The sequence below is a fragment of the Drosophila subpulchrella genome, unplaced genomic scaffold (genome assembly GCF_014743375.2).
Source record: "Drosophila subpulchrella strain 33 F10 #4 breed RU33 unplaced genomic scaffold, RU_Dsub_v1.1 Primary Assembly Seq54, whole genome shotgun sequence".
Taxonomy (NCBI): Eukaryota; Metazoa; Arthropoda; class Insecta; order Diptera; family Drosophilidae; genus Drosophila; species Drosophila subpulchrella.
The window spans coordinates 491,099-503,480 of NW_023665691.1; positions in this window are offsets into that span (position 1 = coordinate 491,099).

Genomic DNA, 12,382 nt, shown 5'->3' on the forward strand with positions numbered 1-12,382 from the left:
AGAGTATCAGAGCTGGAAAGTAAAGTAATAACAAGGGAGAACGCTATAGTCGAGTACCTCGACTATCAGATACCCGTTACTCAGCTTAAGGGACCAAAGGGAAATGGAGATATGCAAGCAGCAAAGCGAGATTTAAATACGCCACCTACCGGCGGTAGACAGATTTAAGCGTTATGGGCGTTAGAGTGGACGGGGCAAATTGTTTTCTGTATCAATCGATAGGTATTGACGGGATCAATACATTTCAGTTAAAATTTTTTATCTAGCATTAAAATTGTGGGCGCCACAGGCTTGGGCGGTTTGTGGGAGTTATAGTGGGCGTGGCATATTCGCGTGACAAACATGCGCTGCGCTCAAGCCTACGGAATCTAAATCTGAAATCCCATTTCTCTATCTTTGATATTTTCCGAGATATCCGCGATCATATTTACGATTTTTTGAAGTTTGTGGGCGGTTTGTGGGCGTTCAAGTGGGCGTGGCTTTTTTTTATGTCAATCGATAGGTATTGATGAGAACAATACATTTCAGTTAAAATTTTTATTCTAGCATTAAAACTGTAGGAGCCACAGTTTTGGGCGGTTTGTGGGCGTTAGAGTGGGCATGGCACTCTACTGAAACAAACTTGCGCTGCGCAGGAATCTTAGGAATCTGCATGTCTAATCCCAGTAGCACTTATAGTTTCCGAGGTCTCAGCGTTCATACGGACAGACGGACATGGCTAGATCGACTCGGCTAGTGATCCTGATCAAGAATATATATATATCGGAAACGCTTCCTTCTGCCTGTTACATACTTTCCGACGAATCTAAATCTCGAAATAGTAGTTCCTTTTAATCTGGTAATTATTTGAATGCGATAATTGAATAATTTTCTGAAATAAATAATTTTGAAAATATGAATTATGTTTTATTCATGGTGTTGGGACGGGGTGGCTTGATTGCTTAAATTAGAACAACGGAGTCCCAAGAACGAAGGTACGAAACACACGGGAGTACGTTGGGGTTTTTATTGTCACTTTGAAAATTGAACTAGTAAAGCCTTACATAACTTAAGCGCTCCAGAGCGGAGCGGAGCTTAGGGGAGAGATGGAGACGGAGAGCAGAGGGCACGCGAGTTGTAGAGATCGGGATAAAACTGCCGCTCGTCACTGCCCCCAGAAGTTAAACGTCCTTTTGGCTTGAACACTTGGGATATTAACACAAAACAATATGATGCTATATTTCCTTCTCTGTTGGCTTAATGATTTTTCCTAGTTTAATTATAAGAATGAAATTAACTCCAAAACGAGTTTTAGAAATTTTTTAACATTGATAGAAAAGAGACGGAAATATTTTGTTCTACCACGTTGTAAATCATGATTCAATTTAGGAGTAAATGTGTCTAAATGGTATGGAGTTGGCAATCATCCTTAATATAAATTGGTATTCATCGGTGGGAATCTGTGAAATCAAAAAAATAGAAAATAAAACTGCAAATATTATTAAAATACAAAAAATTATATTCCCATATACGCAACGAACTAAAGGCCGCTCATCGGCAACGGAATTCTCTAGAACTCCTTATGAGAATTCGCAATTCATTCTTGAGTTTATCGGTTACTCATAATGAGAATATTAATTCTCATGTTGGAAATTGAAGATCATATCTCCTCAAACTCAGAATTTTGCGATCATTTCAAGTCCTTTTTCTTAAAATGAGTGAAGCTTTTCTCAACATGAGTTTTTTCCACAAATTTTGTACTTAAATTGAGTACATCCTCAAATTGAGAATACAAATACTAAATTTGAGAACGTCATAATTTTCTCGGTGTATACATACTTTATGGGGTCGGAAACGTCTCCTTCACTGCATTGCAAACTTCTGACTGAAATCATTATACCCTCTGCAAGGGTATAAAAACACCGAAGCTATAATTTGTTTCATATTATTTTCCCACCGATTTTACGATCGTTCCTATGGCAACTATATGATATAGTCGTCCGATTTTGATAAAATTAAATTCGAAATTCAGAACTAATTAAAAAATGTTATTTCCAAGCGTAGGAGGTTATATGTTAAGGAACACCGAAGCTATAATATGTTTCATATTATTTTCCCACAGATTTTACGATCGTTCCTATGGCAGCTATATGATATAGTCGTCCGATTTTTATAAAACTGAATTCCAAATTCCAAGCATAGGAGGTTATATGTTAAAAAGCACAAAAGAAATAATCTGTTCCCACCAATTTTCCGATCGTTCCTATGGCAGCTATATGATATAGTCGCACGTTTCCGAAATCAATTCTGGATTACAAAACGTAGTGTTCATGAACACAGTTTTTGTGTTTGAAGGTATTGAAAGTGCTGACCTTTAAATTGTACAATAAAGTGGTCAATTTCCTCATGAAATTTCATTTAATTAATTTTATTTTCTTACAGGGCCTTGCACATCTAGTCTCCACTTCAAAATGATGTATGAAAAATTATTTTATTGTTTTGGGGCTATTTTTAAAAAATATCAAAATAATGTTTGCATTGGTAAGAGTACAAACCCCGCTAGTCCATTTAATGGGTTGTATTTAACAAAAACTTTTATGTATGAGATGACAATAAACTTGGGTATTTTCAAGACTGAAATAAATATTTAGAAGCTGATTACTACTTGTTAGCTTTTATTGGATGTTGACTATGTTTTTGGTAGAAGTTTACTAGTTTTTGCTGGTTACTAGCTGTTATTAACTGTTATGAGCTGTTATAAGATGGTTACTAACTGTTTTAAAGCTTTTTACTAGTTTTTATTAGCTGGCTACTAGCTGTTATTATATGTAATGAGCTTTTATTATATGGTCACTATCTGTTTAGTATTTTGCTGGTTACTAGCTGTTATTAACTGCAATGATCTGTTATAAGATTGAAATAATTTATTAAGTTGATGTTTACTGGATGTTTACTAGTTCTTATTAGCTGGTTAGTAACTGTTATGATCTGTTATCAGATGGTTAGTCTCTATTTAGTAGCTGTTTACTAGTTGTTATTAGCTAGTTACTATCCGTTTATTAGATGTTTACTAGATCTTTATTAGTTGTATAATAGCTGTTTATTAGTTGATATTTGCTGTTATTAACTGCTATGAGCTGTAATTAGATGGTTCATATCTGTTTGGTAGCTGTTTACTAGCTATTAACTAGTTGTAAGTTCGGGTAGGATGTGTCCTGTGATTGGAAAGAAATCAGTAGAACCCCCTAATTGACTTTTTGGTAATAAAACAATGCTTAAATCAAGAGCATACAAAATAACTACTATTAAAGTAAATAAAAAAATTCTTTGTGACAAAGATAACAAAAGTTAAGTTTTGAAGACCATGATACGACATCAATAAAACATCAGAAATAAATCGAAAAAGATGCTTAGAACCTAATTTGTTTTGCTTGGGTGAGATGGTACAAAATAATTATGTGAACGATGGATAATCATTAGATAGCCTTAAATTTCAAATAGAATATATTGAAAAAGATCAATTTTTAACAGTTGATAGGAGATGTTTTATTGTAATCGAGACTTTGGAAAATATAATTGAAAATTATTTTGAGTTTGCAAAAAGTATATTTATTATTTTTAATTTTACTTTATTTTACAAAAATATTAATATTAAACTTAATTATAGTATAAGAAAAATATATAAATAAATCATTTGTTATACTACAAAATGTCTAGCTGCCTTTGAAAACCCCAGTCACTTAACCAAAGCTTTATTTCCTTTTCGCCTTACAACTTTTTCACCTAAGTATGTGGGGGGGGGGGGGGGTATATCGTGTTTTTTTGAGTTCTTCTTTATAGAATCTGCCCTGAATTGGGCTACCATCAAAATCTTCAAATAAGTATGTTTTATGTTTAAGTATGTATTCTACACCTATCTAATTTTGAAGATTTCAGTTGTATAGTTTGGTGTATACCCTTTCTCAAAGACATATTTATATTTACTGATACGAACGTGGTCCCCCTTACGGAATTGACTTGCAACAAATATTTTTAGGTGATTATACGATGTTTGTAATATTTGTTTTTCTTAGGAAGAATTGACTTTACTTGGACTAAATTTTATTGTTCTATGCACTCTATTATTATATTTATTAATTAATTGTTTATACATATCTATCCACTTATATTTTTCATTAAAACTAAACTCATGCCACATTAATTCTTAAAGAGTTCTATTGAAACGTTAAACTATTGATGCTTTTAGAGTACTGAAGGATGAATAATGATTTATCCTATAACTAACAGTGCCATCATCAGTTTGCAGGTTTTTTGGTGTTCCATGACCCGATTTAAATATTCTCTCCATGGCTTGGGAAACATAATTTGCATTTCTTGATTTTAATGCCTCACCCTAAGCATATTTCGAAAATGTGTCTATAACAGTCAACAAGTATCGGTACCCATCATTAGATTTTGAAAAGGCTCCCATTTCAACAAAATCTGCTTGCCACAGATCGTTTATACCCCTTTTAATCACTCGTCTTCGTTGAAAGTTTTTTCGAGATGGTCCGTGCAACTCATTTACGATTTCTCGCTTAATCATATTCTTCTAATAGGCTGAAAAGCGACACCTTCTAACTCAATTGTGGATTTTTTCGGTAATGATATCGGTTTTGTAACATATTTAAATATTCAGTCCTCAATGGTTTTAATCTTTTTCAGAATTTTGGCAAAAATTTGGTCAGCGTTGTCTGCCCTCTTATTATTCAATTCAATTTTATTTTCTAAGCTTGAAATTTTTGTGAGTCGACGATTAACATTTTGAGTTATAATTTGTTTTTTTTTTATATATAATAATACCGCCTTACGGAATTTACTTGCAAAAAATATTTTCAGGATATTATATGATGGTCCGTTTTTCATTGAAAGAATTAACATTAATTTAACTCATTTTTATTGTTCTGTGCACTATATTATTATATTTATTAATTCATTGCCTATACATGTAGAAAATGGGTTCCATTGGCTTCCGTAAATTTATTTAAAGATTGTTAATAGTTTATTCTTTGATTTATACACTTCATTGATACAGTTTTTTATACTTAAGTTGACATATTAATTATTACTGACACACGCGACCTTCCTCTGCTGATGCTCAATCTCTACTACTCTAGCGCAATTTTCACGCTTTCTAACACTACTGAAAAATGAAATCAAAGGTAAAGAGTTTTTCAAATGTTATCCAAACAGGAATGCGGGCATTGAAAACTCAGAAGCCACTAGATCTAATGAGTGCGATTAAGGTTGCACGTAAAGCAGTCAATAAATCAATTGGCAGAAATAAAACAAAAATTAAGATTCCTCGTATTATTAATGTACCGAAAATTGGTGGTTTTTTACCTATTGTACCCATTTTGACTGCACTAAGTGCATTAGGTAGTCTCGCCTCTGGTAGTGCAGCTATTGCTAAAACTATTAATAATGCAAATATGGGGAAAAAACAATTAGAAGAGAGTAAACAACATAGTAAGAAAATGGAAAGTATTAAGGTGGGTGAAGGTATGTTTCTTAAACCTTATAGAAAAGGTTATGGATTATATCTTAATCCATTTAGAGGAAATCCAAAAAACTAATTACTAAGCTACCTAAAAAACCTCTTTCAAATTTCGAAATTTTGAATTTTGCTCAAAAGTACATTCCACATTTCCGAGGTGTGTTTATGAGAGACTCACTGCCCAAATCTCCTTGGAGAGAAGAGTCAGGAATTATAAACCTAGATGATAGTTCATCAAATGGTACACATTGGGTAGCTTATAACAAAAATAAAAAAAGTATACATTACTTTGATAGTTTTGGAAATTTACAACCCCCAAAAGAAATTGTGAAATACTTGGGGAATAACATTAACTATAACTATGAGAGAAAACAAGACTTTAATAGTACCAACTGTGGACACCTGTCCCTCCAATTCTTACTCTCTCTATCCCACCCTAACTTTTACACTATGATCAAGTAATTTCTCTATGATTCTTGAAACCCACCCTATTTACATGCTATTCACTGCTGTGATTGGTCGATGCTAAATCAAGAATGAGAGAGAACAGGGAGGGTTAGTTTACCTCAAGGTATTAAAACTCGATCAAAAGTTATTCTAACACACATTTAAAAACCACCTGCAAACAGTCTCAACCTAAAAGTTTCAAGCTAAAACGTTCTCAGCCTAAAGTTTCAACCTAAAAAATCTTGCAATCATCAAAATCAACAACAATAAGAACAACATAAAAAACAGTTAAAACAGTAAGACAACAACAACAATTAAAACAGCTGAAAACAACAACAAAACAGCTACATCTGCTAAAAAACAACTAAAATTAACAACAAAAACAGCTACAACTGCTAAAAACAGGTAAATTCAACAACAAAAACAGCTACAACTGCTAAAATAACAACTAAAATTAACAACAAAAACAGGTAAAAGCAACAAAAACAACGAAAACAACTACAAGAAGAAACAACTACAAATGGTCAATCCGGGAATGATGAAAGTACTCAAGGAGTTTAATGGTAACGCACCAAAACCTCTCTTAACAAAGACGAAGATGGAATCGGAGGTGTGCTACCCTATTCGACGTGCTCAACGTAAGAAAACCAGCTTTGGGATGGCCCTCACTCTTGAACTTGAAGAGTATATGCTGTACTTGCCGGAACGATACTCAACTTTAGAGGATTCAACAATTGAATATATAAAAGATAATCTTTTTTGTATTATTAAAAAGAATGATAACAATCTCTATTTAGAATTAAATAAAGCTTAAGATGTTTTCATTTTTAATATTATTAATGTATCTATTTTGATAAAGAAAAATAAAAATAAAAATAAAGTTTTATAAAACTCAAACTCAAACCCTTTGTTATAAATATTTAAATTATACTACATTTTTCCCAGTAGCACATGAGTATCAGAGAAAACGACAACAATGAAGCGTAAACTTTTAGAACAGTTGACGAAAAGTAGAATTTCATTAAAAAGAAAATTTGATGAATTGAAACAAATAAAAAATGAGAACGTATCAAATTTGGAGGAAACTTTTAAACCTATTACAGAACCTTTACATGAATTACTCACTGAAAATAAAAAATTGAATAAAAAAGAATATATTAATGATACACATGATATTTAGACTAAGTTCAAGAAAGAGAAAATAAAAGTACCTAAAAGTAAAAAAGAAAACAGGGTACACGAGAGAGTAATCGAAAGTGATAGTGAGAGTGATGCTTATGTTGATGCTTTTTCACGACAGTCTCTTATAGATGAATCTGATGTTTCACAACAGTCTCTTATAGATGAATCCGATGTTTCACAACAGCCTCACACAGATGATTTAAATCGAAGTGTATATGAAGAAACCGGGGTGAAGTACAATCTCAACATTAATCAGTTAAAGCAAGAAAAGATTTTAGACAATAGTTATGGACCAAGAGAAGAAAATAATATTTTAATGTTGGGTAATACAACACTTAAAATCTATCACCAGGTCTATACTCTTTAATTTTTCATAATAGTCCTAAGGATTATACTAAGAATGATTTAGAATCATATAAAAACATTTTAATTGAAACAAGTGCTCACAAAAGAAACTATCAACCAGATGGTCAAGTAAAGGGTAATCGTTCTAAAAAATATTCTTCAATTATTAAACCATTAATATCATCTTCAGTAAATGAAGAATTTACTGGTTCTGGGTATATGAGACTACAAAAAATACCACCAAACTATGTATATTGGGATAATGTTAATGAACTTGTTGAAAGATTGCAACTCTTAATGGCATCGAGAGCTGCTGGTAATAATAACCATACTAATGAAATTCTTTCAATAATAGAAGAATTGCGGGAAGCAAAAATAATGTATTAATAAAAATAGAAAACATTTTCTCATTTTGTTTAATAGTAAAATGTCTATTGACAAGTTTGGTCACTTTTCAAATGATAGAGATTTTTCCTCGCTTTTCAAAAGGGAAGTTGAGAGTCTTACAGGTATATATCTAGACACTGATGGTCACATAAATGTTCAGAAAAAAAGAATTAAAAACTCTTCAAAACCAATAAATGGAAATGATTTGGCTATTAAATTTTATGTTGATGATTAAATTAATGAAGCGAAATCACATCAAATGGAAACTATAACTAAATCATTTCAACTACGAAATAAAAGAGTATCAGAGCTGGAAAGTAAAGTAATAAAAATGATAACTCAAATGGGGTATATACATAATTCAATAAAAGAGCTTCTAGATAAATTGGAAAATCTTAACAAATTCATAAACCAACATTTAAAAAAACCTCCACCAATCATTCGTTCTGATCAGACACAAATAGATGGAATAATACTTCGGAAAAGTCCATTTGTACATCGTGTAAACGAAGAAGAAGAAGTTTTAACAATTAATGTGGATCATACATAAATATACCACTCTTTCATTTTTTATTTTATAATTAAAATGTCAGTTGATAAGTTTGGTTGTTTTTTAAATGAGAAAGAGTACTCAAGAGATATAACAAAAGGTCTAGAAAAATTTCAAAGTATACTTAATGATTATGATGGACATTTAAATGTTCAGAGGAAACGATTTAAAAATTCCCTACCCCCCATTCATGAAAATGATATTGCAACAAAGATTTATATTGATGATGAAATAAGTAAAGTAGTACAGAATACATCTAATGAAATTTCTAAGCAACCGCAGAAACAACAAATCTTTAGATTAAGACCTCGAATCAATAATATTGAGGGAAAAGTGAGTGAAATTTCTAAAAAATTGGAATTTCTCATGAAAACTTTTAATAAGGTAGTGGAGGATATAAATGAAATAGAAAGTAACATTTTCAATTATATAATTGCACCAACCTCAGTTTTAAAAGGTGAAACTGAATCTTTAGAGAAGAAACCATTTATACCAGATCAAATAAAGCTATGATTAAACGAGATATTGTAAATGAGTTACATCGCCCATCATTCAAGAATTTCCCAAGACGTAGAGTTATAGTAAAGGGTATTAATGATTTATGGCAGGCTGATTTGGTTGAAATGGGGGCATATGCATCATCAAATAAAGGCTATAGGTATTTGTTAACAGTAATAGACACATTTTCTAAATATGGATGGGGTGAACCAATAAAATCAAAAAATGCAGAAGAAGTTACAAAAGCAATGGAAAAAATAATAAGATCTGGTCGTGGAGTACCAAAGAATTTACAAACGGATGATGGTAATGAATTCTATAATAAACAATTTAGAGAATTGATGAAAAGATATGAAATTAATCATTACTCAACATTTAGTACTCTTAAAGCATCTGTTGTGGAACGTTTTAATAGAACATTAAAAGAACTTATGTGGCGTGAGTTTAGTTTTAATGGAAAATATTCTTGGCTTCAAATAAACAAAGAGTTTATTAATAATTATAATAACAGGAAGCATAGAACGATTAAAATGAAGCCTATTGACGTCAATGCTAAAAATGAAAAACAGATTTTGATGAGATCATACAATCATCTAAAAATATTTACAAATGGGGACTTTAAAGAGGGGGATCATGTACGAATAAGTAAATATAAACATGTCTTTGAAAAAGGCTATACCCCAAACTGGACAACGGAAATTTTTCGAATTCGGAAAGTACAAAATACATCCCCCACCACATATTTACTTGAGGACTTGAAGGGTGATCCACTACAAGGTGGTTTCTATACTTATCTTGTTGAAAAGATTGTGAAACAAAAAGGTGATTATGTGCTTGTGCGTTGGCTAGGCTTTTCAAAATCAGAAGATAGTTGGATTCATAAAAACGAAATTCTATAAAGAACAAGTGGAAGCATAGAACAATTAAAATGTAGGCATTGACGTCAATGCGTGACTAGACTAAAAGAGTATATACAGATAAGAATTTTGGGTGGAACTTGATTATGTGCTTGTGCGTTGGGTAGGCCTTTCAAAATCAGAAGATAGTTGGATTCATAAAAACGAAATTCTATAAAGAACAATAAAAATGTAGACATTGACGTCAATGCGTGAAATAAATTATGTTTCTTCACAATCACGCAATTCCTATTTATAAAGTGTGAAGAAAAGCATGTACAGATAAGAATTTGAACAGAACGTTACATATTTGTATATACAAATCTGGAGGGTATAAAGGCGGAAGAATTTCAAAAAGTGTTCAGTTTCCATCTATTCGTTCACGCAACTCAATTTCGAATCGTTTGCTTATTCATTCATTCGTTCGTTTGTTCGATTGTCAAAAAAAAAAACAAAATCAAAATTAAAATGACGGTTTTTATAATATTTTTTGTGATACTTTCCCTCTTTAATCCGATGGTGAAAATGGTACCACTCCCCAATGAAATGACTTTAATTGAAAACCCATCGACTTCCAATAATTCGATTGGGTTATTTATCAATGTTCCAAAACTAAAAAAAATCATTAAAATTGACTTAAAATTTGAGATCCTAGAGGACAGTCATATTTTTATGGATCTCATAAACAAGACAAGTGATGAAAGTGAGATACCAATCTTAAAAAGTGAACTCGATACAAAAATATTTAATGCTATTAATGGTAGCATTAATGAAAAAGACTTAACAACAAGTACAAGTGCAAGTACAGTTGAAGAAGAAGAAATATCTACATCAACATCTACTACAACTACATCTACCTCAACTACAACAAGTGCAACTACACCTACAATGAGAAGGGGAATTCTGGAGGAGGAGGAGAAGGAAGAAACAACAACTACAACAGCAGCAACTACATTAAAAAAAGAACTTCTGGAAGAAGATACAACAAAAGCAGCTACATCAACAACTACAACCCCAACCAATCTTTTTGATTTTAATAGCGAAAATGAAAGTGTTGATCACATAGAAAATAAAACCATAGGAGAAGAAAAATCAGAAAAAATTGATATGGGTATAATTGATAGTGAGAGAGAATTTGAAAACGTAAGTCGAGCACCAACATTTAGTAATACGTCACAAGAATTAGTGTTGGGGATCAGTGATAGTGATACAGAATTTGAAAGTGTAAGTCGGGTTCCAATAAAAAGGAACACTACTCATAAATTAAAAAGCACTGAAAAAATACACAACTCTCAAATCGAATTCACAAAGAGAGGTATAATTGAGAATTTTAAGCAAAAATTAGTTGAAAATGAAAGGAGAATAGGAGGGCATATGGATTCGGGAAGAAGGGGTCTAAACAGATTCTTTACCATCCAATACAAAACTGCTACAGTAGGAGTTAAATGTCATTACAATAATATATATAGAAGAACACATTCTAGGCGAAGTTTAAGTAAATCTAAGCGTATGAATTTAAAATATTTATCTAATCGCCACCGCCACCAAAAATCTAAACGCAATACTAATACCCCCTTAGCAACTTTAAGAATAAATTGTTTTGAATTTGCAGAAGTTTTATCCCAAACAGTAATTAATGCAGAGAGACGAAAAGATAGGATTGTCTATGAAAAAATATCAAAGGATGCTGATCTTCTCTCCAAACAAGAGAGTAAAAGAGAAGAGATAGAAGAAGAAGAAACAGGTTATCTTAGTGATGGTCCACAAATCCATGAAATTGAAATAGATGAAGCAGAAAGAATTAATGGAATATATTTAAGAAAGAGAAATTTAGCAGCTCAAATGATGGTTGAATATTTAAATAAAAAAGAAAGTCAGATAAGCACAGATAAAATACCAATTAACGATATTAACGATTTCAAAATAACTAATAGTGATATTATATCATAATCTGATTGAGTAGGGAAATATGTTTGTTTTTACAGAATATAAAAATAGAAGATGAAAATAATAATTCGAGTAAATTAAAAAAAGGTGAGTTTAATATATATACATATATATATATATATAATTTTATTTATATACTAATATATATATACAAGGGTGGTCAAAAGTATTTTCACAATAAAAAAGTTAAATATATTCATAATTTGAACTTACATCTTGTTAACTTTGGCATCAATGGAAAGGTAATTTAAATGCCGTTTGAATGATACAATACATTTCTTAACACATTCAGTACTTATTGAAAAGGACGAATTTGTGTGAAAATGTCCTTTTTGAACTTTTTTCCTCGACTTGAAAACTTAAATTTTTTGATGCAAAAAGTTTCTTCAAACAAAAATAATAGTAACTGCAAAAAGAATTTTTCAAAAATCATTTTGCTTACATTTTTTATGATTTTTTAAAGGTGACACTGTCGGAAAAAATTTGTATGAAAAAGAGAAAAATATGGCTAAAATGCATGTTTCTAAGCATTTTCAAAAAATCATAAAAAATATAAGCAAAATGATTTTTGAAAAATTCTTTTTGCAGTTACTATTATTTTTGTTTGAAGAAACT